The sequence below is a fragment of the Ptychodera flava genome, chromosome 17, assembly GCF_041260155.1.
Source record: "Ptychodera flava strain L36383 chromosome 17, AS_Pfla_20210202, whole genome shotgun sequence".
NCBI lineage: Eukaryota > Metazoa > Hemichordata > Enteropneusta > Ptychoderidae > Ptychodera > Ptychodera flava.
In genome coordinates, this window is record NC_091944.1 from 10,749,813 (window position 1) to 10,766,093 (window position 16,281).

General features: G+C 39.6%; 1 protein-coding gene across 1 annotated transcript in view; it reads left to right on the plus strand.

Annotated features, from left to right (window-relative positions):
• The window catches only part of LOC139115388 (glycine receptor subunit alpha-2-like), a 101,897-nt gene continuing 85,616 nt past the window's right edge, over nt 1–16,281 (plus strand). Inside the window, exon 1 of the mRNA XM_070677465.1 lies at nt 1–91. The gene's annotated coding sequence lies outside the window, so the exon portion shown is untranslated. The remainder of the gene's footprint in view (nt 92–16,281) is intronic.

Genomic DNA, 16,281 nt, shown 5'->3' on the forward strand with positions numbered 1-16,281 from the left:
CTGGCGACAGACTGGTGGGGGCAATTGTTCGACAGCAATATTACGACTTTGTCTTTGGACGGCGGGATCTGCATGAAATATCGACTCGGAGGTAAGAATTCTCCGAAAGGTTGATCTTTTTTTTATGTTTCTTGTTGATTGACAGCGTCACTGCTATCATCAATCTTCCTGCAAGTCAGAGGTGACTTTATCAAATCCGTTTTTTTTCTGGGCAAACATTTAATACCACCTCGTATTTCACTTTTATTTGGTTGCACGAGCCATCGCAACAGATGTAAGAGTTTGGTTTCCCTGTACTCATTTACGCCCGTTTTTATCTAACTGTTAATTTAACCTGCTACATATGAGCAGAAGGCCTTCGTGTACAATAAAATCAAAAAGCGAAAAAGTGCTTGGACTTTTCACTGGAGGCTATATTTTTATGATTGGTCGAACATTGCTTATGCGAGGACACTGAATTGCATACTGAAAAAGGGTATGTTCACAACGCCACTGAAATCAACATCAGGATGATCTGCACGAGAGTTATGAATCAGAACTTACCTCTTCATTTCATATATTATTACATGGTGGTGATAAAGGAAGTTTTAGCTAAGTATTGTTGCTCGACTTTTTATGTTCTGTCAATTTAGTTCGAATTTTTTTTTCAGTGAATACTTCAGATGTGAGAGAGACTTGAAAGGCTTGCAGTGAAAATAAAGGCAGCGACACTTTAAAGCGATATTGTGTAGCGTTGGGGCTGTTGACTTAAACGTTGTCGAAAGTCAATCGGGTCGTTCAATACAGTAATATATACCTGTCAATACTGTTAGCTCCCGTATACGTTGATTTATTAACAGGATTTATGTATGTTTTAAGTTGTTGTTTTTTCTGTTTTGGTCTGAGTCAAGGTCAATCCGCTGGATTTGAGTGATGAAGCGCATTGTTTGAACCCCGTTCAGTGTAGCTTACTATCAGAGTAACATATCGGAAAAGACCATGTTCGCTCTATTCACAATATAGTTGCGAGTTTTATGCGAATGCAACGACACCGACACCTCGTCAAATCTGTAGTTGAAAGATTGCTCACGTCCATAAATAAGGGTTACCTATCGCATTAATCTATTTTTGGCAGCATTTGACAATCGTTTCTTTTCAGAGGGAAGGCCGTGAAAACTGCACATGCTATAAATCATAGGATATTCGTCGACATCCACAGTGCAGATGAGCGATTGGCAAGCCGTCTGTGTTTCTCTACACGTAAGAAAAGGCCACGCGGCGTCGACATGATTTGTCTTGTTGCCAGTAACATGTTTGCGACAACATAGTAAATTTTCTTTGTCAAATACGCTTTACGAGAAGTCATGACGGATAGTGTGTTTTCAGTTGTATTTTTAATGTCTTTTGGGACACCATGAGGGCTTGCCAGATTTTATCATCGATAAGAATTTCTATATATGTGATTATATACAACGAAACAGATGGAAATTGATCACGTGATGGCTACGGAGAAGTAAGCGAAAATTAAACTACATTTCGACGAAAGCCGAAACAAAACAACTTACTATAATGTAAATATACAACAAAACATCTTTCCCGTGACAAGTCCATTTACAGTAAAATTTCACGTGTGAGGGAACTAAACACCTGACGTGTTATTTCCATGGACACTAAATATCGTCCCTATCAATTTCACCTAGAACGGGTGTGCTTATTTACACGGACGTGCTCTCATATTTTCCATATTTTTGGCGATGACACGACTGTGCAACAGAAGCTTACTAAAAATAGAGAGTTTTGCGTTGTGCCCACATGCGTTAACGACGATCAAATTAGAACGTATCGTTTTCGCTCGTTTTGACTGGTTTAGGTGTCTGTCGGTGTACTCAACAAAATGAAAAAAATCAAATGACGCCTGTAGGCCTAAGATAGTAAATTTTCCTACAATTTTGCTGACCATTGTTTTGGCCATTTTATGCACAATGCAATATCGCCGTCTCTTTCCGATCGACGCTCCTTGGATTAATCCTTATTCGTTTCCATAAGTTAGTAAAATATAACAAGGAAAGTGTATTTGCTGGTCATGATGACCATTATAAGATTTTGTTGATCCTGATGTGTTCTCTGTAAGACCACCAGCAACCTTCCGCGGACGGTAGCTGTAAATTAAAAGGGTCTTCCCCGCATGCCTGCGTCAAGTCTATATTATACAATTTCCTCCTCATGACTCCAAAACACGCAGCCATTACTCAGTGTTTTCTCTGCATGGATGTTCATTGAAAGGGGCGCTTTCTGTCTCATTCATCAAAATTAGGAGGTTTGACTTGACTTGACATTTTAGGGGGCAGTCACTTTTGATGTCGATTTTGCCTTCCTAGGAAGGGCTTCTACGATATCATTATGATCGTTACCCAGTTCTATCGAGTCGTCTATATCGCATGCAACACCCGTACTAATATCGACATCATGGCGTTTGTCAGCTTGTGATGTGCTTAGCTGTTCTCTATCTTCTGTCGATTTGTCACCCACAGTTTTTTTCGACTCAGAATTTGACGTGTTTGTTCCCATGGATACAATTCTGTCCGAATTTGGACGTTTAAATCCATGAAAATATGCATCGCTCCCCGCTCGGCGATCAGCCAATTCTGTTACATTGCGATACGCGTGCCTACATAATACTAACGCTTGAATTTTCCAAAATTCTATCATTGATACATGGATACATGTTCCCATGGATACAATTCTGTCCGAATTTGGACGTTTAAATCCATGAAAATATGCATCGCTCCCCGCTCGGCCATCAGCCAATTCTGTTACATTGCGATACGCGTGCCTACATAATACTAACGCTGGAATTTTCCAAAATTCTATCATTGATACACATAGTTCGCTGCGCTGTACGTTTTGGTCACTCTCATATATCAGTTTTATGTGAACGTCTTTGCTTGCTGTGTTTTGTGCGCAATTTTCCATGCTGTCAGTAACTTTTTCAGGGCAGACAATGGCTCGAAATGCGCAATTTGCGTAATCGCGCAGTCGAGAGAAAAGCCTGATTGCTATTCCAATAATGCTTCTCACCCGTCTAACATGTACGTCTCCGGATTCATTATGGAATGCCTTGACCTAAAGGGCCAGTAGCTGTCACTTTTGATAATTTCTTTCACTATTTTTGTTTTCATGTCAACTACAGTGTTTTAGTCTTCTTTCAAACTTGAAAGCATTATGGAATACATAGTATTGAGCTTGTCAACTCATTCTGAACATATATAGACAGCATTGATAAGTGAATCCTGCTCCTGATTTGAATTCAAACGTAAAAACAAGATCATAGTGGGTACACGTATAACATCAGTCGTTGCGTTGACAATCTGAGTAATTGGTCTTTTAACATGCCTTGGGGAGTCGAAAAAGACCTTGCAATTGGCATACAAAACAAAAACGGTGAGAACTTGAGATCATCAAAAGTCAAGGCTACTGGCGCTGTACGATTTAGACTGCCAGCGATAACATCGGTGCAATATCATAGTAAAGACGTTAAGGTAGTATGCGCCTTGAAAGTGAAAGACTTAAAGTTTTGCTCAAAGTTTCCTCAAGGAATCTTTCAACCATTCTCTTTCAAAATCCAGAATAAAAATCGGTGGTCCGTGCGAATTTTGGACCAAGAGAAACAAATAACCCAAGATTTACCGATATTTAAAATTCAAAATGGCCGCCACCCCTGTGTTAAGTCTATGGAGAAAAGTAAAATTTTTGAATGTCGATAAACTTAGCTGGTTAATAGTTTTCTTACCATGAGCTTTAAAATGAACACCACGTGTGGTATATCAGAAAAGCATTGTAAAAGTGTGAGAGTCCGAATATCTGTTCCCTAAAAGCATGAATATTTCCATTTGACAATGCCAAGTGCTGTATTGCTTGAAGAAGTTAGCGCGACCTGTGTCAAGCGTTACTGTACTTGTGCTATGTACCTATAGGTGATGTTGAAGATATGCCGCTCTAATACTACAGGATCAACATTGATGTGACGCAGTTACCTGACAATATAAAAAATACCATTATCGACCATGAAAATTATACGAGCGGTGTGTAATTTTTTTAATCTTCCCCTACCATACGCCATCTTCCCTGTGCGAACTCTCAGTTTTACATTATTTTTTTTAAAGAGAAATTGGAAAAAAGGGCTGACAACACTATTCTTTTTAGACTCCATGTAGTGGTTGTTTTTGTGAAAGTATGGCTTGTATTGAGTATCTTTCATACAATTCGAAATTGTCATATGTACACCTAGTATAATCTGCCTGAAAAAACAGAGATATTGAATTCCGACAGTACGTATGATTGAATATGTTGGTGTACTGAAAGAATGTACAAATGTTTACTTTATATAATTGGACCAAGGGCTTGAATATATTCTTTTAAACAAGGGGAGAATATTCTTTGTTCTCCTGCTGTAATCGACTTGGAGTCATAAGAATAAGTTGATGTTGGAATAACTAGGATACGTGAATAAGCATTTGTGGTTGAGCTTGTCAAACAGAAGCCCTCTCAGTTAAAGAGAATAAACAAGGACGGTGTTCGTGCATGAAATATTGATCTAAAACCATCTCGCTTCAAATGGGTCGGTGTTTATCAATGTGATTTTCTTTTTTTTTTTTACCCGGAACTATGATACGCTGTTGAATTCGGCGGATATAGCTCCGATATGCAATTTGATTTAAATTCTGTTGAATGTTTTGTGCTGTTTTCAAATTGTGTCCCGACAGAGAATAGACATCATCAATCATCGTTCCTCAAAATGCATGGTGTATGCGTAGTGTCATAGATTTGCCTTGATAACTCTTGTACACAGTGTCTCCATAGAGTAATATGTACAGAATGTTTGATTACGGGGTTTAGTAATTTATTGGGTTTCCAAACGATTGGGTGACTAAAGTTGTTGCGGTAACGATGAGATTTCAAGATAACGGATAAAGAGATAATGGCTCAGTCCGGTCCCTATGTGTCTTTCTCCATCTCTCTGCTGGAAAGATTTTATCGTCATAGTAAACTGTCACATGTTTCCGCACAAAGTCCCCGTCGCCCTAGGAATTTGCTAGTTAGTGCTCGTCAAGGGAATAATCAACGCAACTAGCTGTGTTGAGGATTTCATACGTCACCACTAGCCGTAATCACATCTCTAGTTTTCACCTTGGAATGGCATTACAACCCATGCCCACGCATAATCTTTAGTATGTGAAAAAGTTTGACGTAACACACGGCTCAGAGTAGGTGTTAAATCTTCGCTCAACAATTGAGTCCTCAAGGCAACTTTACACCAAGACTGAACGATTGAGCCGTGTGCGGGCGCTCCGGCGCTCCGTGACCTCTGACACTAGACTGAGCGCCCGCACACGGCTGAATATTTCAGTTTACGCCTTTCGCTGTCATAAGCAAGGAAACAATAAGGGGTCTTTGCGCAAAATTTCGAACCAGCAAAATAACTGCTTAAAATGTACCAATATTTGTGATTCTCATCATGAAAATTTTGGTACCAGCGAAACAAACTGCCTTAATTTTGCTGATATGTGACATTCAAAATGGCCTTGTTAACTGCATAGGGGAAAATTTTTTTTTTGTGGGAAATGAGACCACACAAGCGGTAGCTTGGAAAAGTATTGTAAAAATTTGATGCTAAGTTGCAAGAATTGTCTCTCGGGCGTGATTAATAAGCATCATACCCTTTTAATTGGCTACTCGACAGGCACATTTCCATGTTGACAGTATGCAACTATGTGGATGCTAGCTAATGAATTGAAATGACATCACCAATTTCAAGCAATTTAACAGACTAACACGTGACTATGTGAAGCAGATTGAACGATTCTGAATTCGGAGCGGCATTTTGAGGGTCGGTTGTGTGAAAGTGGTGTACGAGAGAGAGAGAGAGAGAGAGAGAGAGAGAGAGAGAGAGAGAGAGAGAGAGAGAGAGAGAGAGAGAGAGAGAGAGAGAGAGAGAGAGAGAGAGAGAGAGAGAGAGATGAATATGTATTATAGGAATGTGAGATTGTATTCTCTCAATGTTCGTCGATCCTGCATTAAATTTAAGGTACAAATCTGCCATATGTGCCAGATGTTTCGTAGGCTTTATGTCCAGTATAGTCGAAAAAAGTCTGCATGACCTGTTTCATGACCGCATTATCCTGTATCCCACTCTTGAAGTAACTGGACCAAAATGTGGAACATTTTGACAGGAAAGATTCCTGTTCAGACAGTGCACTGGCTTGATAATTTCAACGATCTTAGCAAATGTAATATAATGGATGGCGAGTCACAGACGGTTTGCTCACACGTGTTTGCTATGTACGACACTGCCTTTGCAATATAGTAGTGTTACTGCCTTAGGGCAGAGGTTTAAAATGAGCTTTTATTGCAACAGGCAACATGCGTTGCAAAGAGAAAATGTATCTTTAATAGACAAGAAACAGTCTACAACCGATATGGAAAACATATGCGTTCTATATGCTCTTTCTGACATTAAAGTTATCGCGCACTGTCAACGAATTCAGTCATGCGTTTACTTTAATCATTTTATTAACTTTCACCTGCCGGCCAGCTTTACGTCATCACCAATGTGAAACTATTGTTTACAGTGCACTGTACTTTGAGTGGTACTTGATCCAGACTTTGCATTTTGATTAGTTAAATATCTTTTAACATCAATGCACTCTGCCAACTGCGATGATGTAGCTTGTGCATCATCTGCTAAAAGGTGTTTTCCATGGAAAACCACCTATTGCTACTCGTTGCAACTACATGGGACACTGTCCCATGTTGTTTAGAGAGAGAGATAGCAAGTAGATGGTGAACGTTTTTTTTCTAGGGAAACGTTGAAGCTTCTGGCAATCAATAATGAAGGAAATGCGACAGTGAGGGCGATGTTATCGATTAATCAAACGAACCTATTACATTAATGAATTTAATTAAAGTGAGTATTCCAAAAGTGAAAACTATAATTGACATCTGTTGGTTTATCTTAAATGACAATTCAGAAAACAATAAACCAACCATTGTACACCATTCAGAGCGATGATGTTGTGATGGGAGTTTTGGATTCGTGTCCTTCTATGTAAGTATCTTGCGTATTTTCCAATATATCTATTCTATTTGTGAAATACTTCGAGAGTTCTGTGTCGTATCGAGGTGAAAGTAATATGTGCTGCGTTCGTCGAGTGTCTCACCCGCCTTTAAATGACGCGAATGCTGATGCGACACAACAAACAGGTTGTAACCAACTCATGATATACCAAATGAAAGCATTTGAAAATTTACGGGTTATCAAGAAAACCCTAATACTTTCGGGCTCTACGTTTATTCGGCCACGTTTTTTAATATAGATATATCTAGTATGTAAGCAGGCTTCATTCTTAAACTGTCCGATCGTTCCACTAAAGGAACACCAAGCGCTCAATATTCCCCCACATGTCGTTGAGCACAGTGACAAACGATATCGGGTCCTGAATAAAATTTGCAAGTATAATTTATGGTACAATATGGTATTTAAATGGTTATCCCGCTTCAAGTCTCCTCTTCTCCAAAAACCTTACGATTTTGAGCGTACCGGATGGTCGTGCGTAGCCGAGTGGTCGCCATTTTGTCCTTTTCCACTGGGAGCAGCAGAATGTCAACAAGTGTCGCGCCCGCGACGACATACCTTCACTTTACTCATTTCCAGGTAGCGGTGGTACAAAAATGGTTGGAACTTTAAGGGAACGAGCTACCATAGGATAACATTATGAGATTCAGCTCGCTATTTCTACCACCCACACTTTATCGCGGTTGCCATTTTATGTTCAACATCACGATGGAGCGACATGGGTATTGATATGACAAAATATCTTGTTTCGATCTCCAGGTGCTCGTATTAAACTTACCGACACAGCCTGTATGTATATGCAATACCCAATGTTGATGTTGACCATACTGTTTCAGTCGGTACAAGAAGTCAATGTCCGAATAACCGTGTCGACCCCCGAATGGTAGTCAGGATTAGAATTAAATCATGTCAAACGATGATTTTGAATTTTCGGTCCGGACTAGATTTGATTCGCCAACAGTAATATTGACACTATCATACACTATGCAAGTATCAGCTGTATAAATCATTTGTATTTCAACGTACTTTAGGGAGGATGGGAAGAAAATGCAGGTTTTGCTATCAGGTAAATAAATTAATGGAAAAATGATGAAAATACTTTCAGAGCTATTTTTCCTATGATTGATAACAGTGAGCCAAGTATGAGCGGCATTCATAAAACCATTCATTCAATTTGCTTCTCGTTTGGGTCATGTTTCAACGATCGCTACTTCAAACGCCGACATTTTCCCTCAAAGGAGGCCGCAATCTTTCCATTTGACAAGGTGACATCCATAAAGTATACAGCCTTCCTGTAATTATGTTTTGAAGTGATGGGGTATGGGGTATAATTTTCCAGTACCGTGCAAAGTCACCGTCATAATTTTCTCCTTGAATATGATATTGGCCCGGTCGTTCTTCTTGGTAAACATTTACAACCTTAATAGAAAATTGAGACTTGTCTAATTGGTCTCTATTTCAAAGAGAAAATAGTAAATACAGAGGAAAATTATACTCATCTGAATGGCAATTACGACCATACATACCAGTCCCTCAAATTGTGAAGTATGTTTTATGACAAAGTATTTATCAATATAAATTATTTTCGTTCTGCTTGTAGGTCACTGCTAATTTCCCACTTTGTAAATGTCACTAATTAGTTCTTTTCCAACTCAAATACACAAAATAGCATGAGTATGCGATGGGAATATTTTTTGACAAAGGGTTGAGACGACCTGATTTTAAAGCAAACTCCAAAACCGAGCAAAGATCTGTGGGTAACCACTGTTGTACTAACGGCGGTGTTGCAGCCAGGAATTTTAACCCACGGGACACTCTTTCCCTTTACCGTTTATTTTTTGGGGACATTTAAAAGTAGATTTTGGGGACAATATGTATCAGTTGTTAATCAGATTATGTAATTCTTTGCAACAGATTAGTTTCACAAGACACAATTCAAGCTATACCGGGACCGCTTCACTATGCTAGAATTTCAGGCAAGTAACTGTGGCAGCTCGTATACCGTATATGCCGCCAATCAGAGAGCTCTGTGGGACTAAAAGCCAGTTATAATATCATTAAGTCCTGCTTCATTTTTTAAATTACTTCAGCTCCAAAAGTACGAAAATATAAGCCTCAAAATAATCATAAAAATAAAGGTCCGATCAGATACTACTTGGAGACTACACCCAACACAGTCGACTAGTGAGTGCGCCTGAGGTGACCCGCAGTATGTGAGAATACATGCGGGACAACTGATTCGATTTTGCGGACATTGTCGCAAGAGCGCGTCCTGGCCGCTACACTGAAATTAAACGGGACTTATTTGATAAATAAGATAAATAATAAAATAAAATAAGTAAAGAACGCCATGCATACAAGACTCAACAGAGTGCCTATATTTGCTTTCCTATCATAACACCTTAACACTTATTAAAGAAAACAGTTCATTTTGATTAATTTTCGGCCCTAACATGTGTTAATTGGAATTATATATATATATATATATATATATATATATATATATATATATATATATATATATATATATATATATATATATATATATATATATATATCACATTATACTATAATATATCACATTATACTATAACATATTATATTATATTATATTATATTATATTATATTATATTATATTATATTATATTATGCAATATTATATTATGCAATATCATATTTTATCATGCTATATTATGCAATATCATATTTTGTTATGCTATATTTAGGCGTGCAACAAGTCAAAATGTGGACACATCACGAGAATACGACGCGGTATCGCCCAAACTTCGTGTATTAACCCTTTTATCATACATGCATGCTTTGGTTACGACTGTTTTCCTACAGACGTTCCGAATCAACTGTAAGCGACCTTGCTTTCTCCTCGCTGTACTCAAAAAAGTTGGTTGCTAAGGAGTGATGACAACCGGATCACTTCTTTATATTATTCCGCTGTCGGGCCATTCCACTTCAAGGGAGGGTTTATGGCAAACTTTTAAAGCGAACAATTTAAACATTAAGATATCGACACAAGTTTTCACAATTTGAAGAAGATTTAGTTTGAGCTTAAAATGGCGGTGGGCGTAAAACATAGGCTGGAGTGTGTAAAATGAGTGTCTTTTCGTGTTGTCATACATAACCTCATCCCTTTGCGAAAGTTGTTGGGCCCGCCAAAATCGGATCACAATACTCGCGCCGCGCCAGGGTTCGATTTCAAACTCGATCGAGTATGAACAGCTGATCGATCTGAGAGCATAGAGCAAGAGCAAGCAGCTCTGCGACATCTATGAATGCACAGTGGATTTAATAGCCGTACCAGTCAGTTTATCTCCAAGAATTATACATGTCCTCAGACGTCAAATGTGCCGAATTTACCATTTTGGAAAGGAATTTGCCAGCGGATTAGGGAAAACGTGAAGTGAGTACACTGTAAGCTGTAGCGAGCGTCGTAACTCGGTCGTTATTTTGTTGCTGCATGCACGAATAAAACATTTGGAAGGTATTACATTGTCTGCTCGTATATTTTCGTTAGTTGCTTGCCTAAATAGAACTAAACTTCTTTGAAGGACCTAAAGTTCCTCAACGGAATTTTGACGTTCCCTAGTATCTTGTATCCGAGACCCACACCGGACACGATCAAGCCCTGCCCTGTGAATCTCACTGACAGGTACAAATCGGCTAATATGTGCACCATGTCTGTCGCGAGCATTTTCAGTGCGGTTGGATTTTTGTGGCTCATTTATGGCTGTTAACAATGTAATTCACCACCAAGATACTTATACCCGTCAACAGGAAACTTGTCAAACGGGGACCGTAATCTTCATCAGCGTAAACGACATAAAAACACTGCACCGTATGGGACCGGCCGCGAATGATGACAGGTGTCGGCAAAACATACAAATTCGTTTGTATGTTTTCGGTACAACAGTTACTGTTCTTGTACCTAAGTGCTATGCCCGCGAACTGACTGAAAATAACAAAATTTTGACGATGATCACAATACGTTAGTTTTAACAAGTCTTATTCGCTCAGCTGTTTTACATAAATATTCACGTGCCGACAAAGGTCACGCATACCACAGAAGGTCACGCGTACGCGTTGCTGTAAAGTAGTTCGGTTACAGTGAAAATATAATTAAAGAGCATTGGTCGTTGCGCTGCGCATGCTCCTGAGGGTCCCCCCCCCCTGTTGAAAACATATCAAAGAACGCCGAACTAGGTTACGGGTTGATTATTATGTTAGCGATAGTGCCGCTTGTTAAAATGGCAGCTGATCTGTTACAAGAATACGAACTTACAAAATCTAACAGGCAATAAAAGGTCAATTAATCTAAGTTAAATATCTACTGAATATGGAACAGTAATTACACGCTGGATTGAGATCACATTTGATCATGATTTTCTTGAATCAGTTGAATGGGGCTCGGCTACTGTTATCGCTCGAGCCATGGAGCTAAACACTTACCCGTATGCGTGTGTCAACAGACTATCAATAATCGGGCTCTAGTCTACGACGTGGCTATAGCAAGGACGAGAGCTTCCATTTCAAGAGGCCCAACAGGAGTAGAATTGACAATAACGCAAGCTACAGAAATCTACAGCTCGCAGAGCAACGCCCGCAACAGCAAGAAGCATCTGTTCCATGGTCTGCATGAACGTCCGTGTCAAGAGAACCGGGCACATATGGCTCGCTAGACTCGGCTGTGGAGAATCCAGCTCCACTACGAAGTTTACCCCGTCGGGGGCACAAACGAGAATTCCGAGTACAGGTGTCAAGTCAAGCCAAGGACCTTTCATAGGTCTTCTTGTTATGTAGGGTTATCTCATTTGAAAGAGGATTCAGACCTAGCCAGCAATCAGGAGGTACAACAACGAAGTTTGCGTAGCACCGGTAGGCCTACACTAGCCAGCCGTTTGATCACTGCCATGACCGTGCACAGGATCTCTCCACACGTCCCTATGTGCAGCCGTGCAATTTTCCTGTCAAATGCTGCGAATACCGTTTTGTCTATTTTTTTCTGTCATTTGACTATTTCTTGCCACGCATTACAAGAAGAAGTTAGAAATGGTGATCAACAGTGGGTCGTGGGCCAAGTGTACGTCAACGCGGTGACCATCTCCCTTATCGGAGCAACAGCATGCCCCGTGTCCTGCTCTGGCTTGCCGATCATGGCCTTGAGTGTAGTTTTTGTGTTAGGCATTGTACTTGTTGCTGGTTTACATACGGATCATTTTAATGATGTATTTTTACTGTACTGTACATAGCATTGTGTGAAACCAGCGTGACCGCGCGCGATCGAACCCATCTGTTCACTGTGACTGCGTGCAGTAAACTCAGCGACATGTACCCTGTGTAGTCACGGTGTCTCAATGTTCGTAGCCTTACATAAGTTTATAAATAGAAATACACCACTAATTCGTTTCCGACCTTAATATTTTACTATTGCATGATGTTGAGTCTTACAAAGGCGTTAACAAAGTGAGGGACCACTCCCATCTCACTCCAATTGAAGTTGAGAAGACTTATGTTACTAAAAAATTATGTTTATCAACAAAAAATCGCGCACGCGCAGCGCGACGACCACTGCCCTTTAACCAATAACCGCCGCCGCGGGAGGGTATACAAGAGATTATGGTGCAATGCGCGAAATATAGAGCGAATTGTACCAAATTCGAGTGAATACCCGACTTCGACGGGGATTTTGCTATTATATTATATCAACTTGTGTGTCTTTGTTGTCTTGCTTGGGTATTTTCGTCACTTTTAAGCGCCAAATGCAGAAAACGGTTGTATGAGAGATCGAACGTCGGAAATTCAGCGCCCGAGACCGATCATTTTAATGAGTTTGGATCAGGTTGACAACAGAAGCACACAGTATCCTACGATAACAAACGCATTACGGTCATCAACATTGCATTTCATTCACAAGCAACGCGAACACTGCATGCGACCTGCTGCAGACACAGAAAATGGGTCGAGAGTTCAAATCACAAGAAAAAGTAACAATTTTTTTTCGAAAATTTACATAAGAACAATAGTCCTGGCAGTTTTGGCATACTAAAAATCTATTTAGATTTTTCTCATTTTGTACCGATGCGTCGACCATCGCAACATTCATTCTTGGTACAGTGAGGTTACAGGCGCTATTTTTGAATGATGGATAATTTGAACGTTATTGTACCAGCAAACAAGCATGCAGATTTGAAATAATCTAGACTTGGGACGACAGGACTGTGACACAGTTTTGCTGAGTGTGCTGCCCGATTCAGCGATACGAGAGCTGGACGCTGACACCGCTTGTTGCATTTGATGTCAACTTTCGTCGCAGTCACAAGGAGTAATCCCATTTTTATTTTGAACTTCTTAGTCTACATCGTTAGAACATCCTCGTCTGTTACAACCCAATCTTTGGCAAAGAATATCTGACATACCGTTACTGTGAGGAAGTGTCAATTTATTAACGAATGCTATATTCATGTGTGTCTTGTCTCGACTCCCGCTGAATCAAGCAAAGGTGCACGGTGCGCCGTTGCCCAAATGCAATGGTTTGTGTACATCAAACCCAAATGGGCTGCTTCAGAGGTGTCTTTCATCATTGACCCCAGCTTATTTTCACCAAGAGGTGAGTTACAGACCCATACTGTTATCTTTGTATCGAAATTCGGATATTGGTATTTGAAACAAAGCGGACTGTTTCGGATTAAGTATAGATCGTTACGTTCAAATGCACCGACTGGGCAATTTTCGAAAATGCTGGTTTAAACCCAATGGGCTGCTTCAGAGGTGTCTTTCATCATTGACCCCAGCTTATTTTCACCAAGAGGTGAGTTACAGACCCATACTGTTATCTGTGTATCGAAATTCGGATATTGGTATTTGAAACAAAGCGGACTGTTTCGGATTAAGTATAGATCGTTGCGTTCAAATGCACCGACTGGGCAATTTTCGAAAATGCTGGTTTAGGGACCCATTTTACCACTGCTAAAACAGTATGTAGTATCGTTGATCGTTGGAATGAGCTCTCGTCCAATCAGAATGGCGCATGGTTGCATGATATAATATAATTCGTATTTTAACATGATAAAATACGGGTTCATATCTCAGTGCCGTCTAAACAATAGGAGGATGGCAATACAGGCATAGCATGTATGATAACATATTTTATTATGCAATGTCATATTTTATTATATAATATATCATCAGTCAGCCAAAGTCACTGTTTTCACACTTTCAGCCCAAGAGACAGAATATTTTACAGCTTTTCCCATAGTATTGTTATTCCGTATATTGACCCCTTTTACTTGAGCGTCTTATCACGACAAGTCTACACTCGGGTGACATTCATTGTACTTGTATGTGTCGATGACAGAGCTTAGAAAGGCTGCTATTTATGTCAACGCCAACACAGACTGCGTTGACTAAATGCTACCACCACAAGAGACCCATGACGTGAGAATGAAAGCACTATGAGCTCGTCGAACTCAGGGAGGGTGTTTACAATTAAGAGCGCATGGATAATTACATGTAAAACACGCGCACGGTAAACGCAACTAATTGTGTTTGGCCTCACCTCCCCCCCCACCCAACGAAAGTTTGGAAGTGCGAAAATCCATGGCCAACCAAGCCTCATTCTGTAGGCCTATCTGCATACCAACAATGGGTAATTGCGTGACGTCGCTATGAAATCACGAATACGCTACCCCACAAAATCAATCTTTGTTCAGCGCCAACTCAACAATATTAATAGAATGAAATGAAACTGTGTATCCAAAATGATTGTAACGTTATTTTAATCTTGCCCTGAACCACACGTATGTGTCAAAAGAATGCTGGTATAGTGCCGGTGCCGCCGCATGCGCACTGGCCTGGTACACGTAGCTCGATATTTTGCGATACATACATGTAAAAAAGGTGTAGCGAGATGATATAGCGCAATTTTTGCGCAATAGTAATCCTAATTGTAATCGAAATACAGCCAAACCCCCTCCCCCTAAACACAGAAGTTGTGTTTTCCTTGCGATTGTTTTAATTCAGTTAAATTTTGTCAGAGATAGAGCGAGCGGTGCCTCTCTGCCTTTCGTGTTATGTGATATTATCGGAATCTTAGATATTTTTTAGACAGTTCATAAGGGGCGTGGTTTCAGTCATACGATAGATATGAATTAAAGCTAAAACAATACATCTAAATCATAAACATCACTACAGCTCTTTATACTCAATTTACATGTCAAAATTAATATTTAAAAGTCACTGTGACACGTTACAAATCCATCACGTGAAATTCTCACGGTCCTTGAAGTCATTGAGTGATGACTGCCTTCATTCAAACATATGTCATTTTCGTCCAGACTTCGGAAACATCTTATTAAGGCTTGTAAATCGTCTTTAGCGTCTCTGTGCATTTGCTGCTGATATGCAATGTGTCCTTGTACTGCGGCATTTTGTAATATGACGCATTTAAATTTTGTAACAACTTACGCAAAATGTAATAAGGGTCTCAGCGTTTTGTAATAAAATGGTCTACGCATTTTGTGATAAGGGTATCAGCATTTTGTAATAAAATATTGTTTACGCGATTTGTAATAAGGGTATCAGCGTTTTGTAATAAAACGCGTTTTGTAACATTATTTTGTAATAATTATAAACATCCGCTGATATTGTATCTATTTCAAAATGCTTTGTGGTTTCTGAATACGTAAAAATGTAATAGCATATAATGATGAGTAAATTATATCTCACTACCAGTTCTAGGTTATCATAATAACGCCAGATAAGGGGTCTGAGTTCAACTGATTCCCAGTATTAGTCCAACAATTATGAGTGTAATTGTTAGTAAAATAATCGTCCACTGGCGTTGGTTTTCTTATTTCAAGAGTCCATTCAACTTTCAACACTGTTAAGAACAGTTCAGAAGAAGTGATCACGTACTTTATCAAATCAACCTCAGTTTGCGTTGTTCGGACAAATATTAAGTCAGTTAAACCTTTTGTGAAACCAAATGTCAGGCAGCTGGAACTACATTAAGGTAACGACTCTGCCCTTTTCCTGAAACATGTTGTCAACCCATATTGCCCAGTCGAGACAACAAGGTCACCCCTAAGTATAGTTTTACTTTGAAATACGTGTAGCTGAAATTTATTTCTATATATATCTTTACTTGTAAACCAGAAAT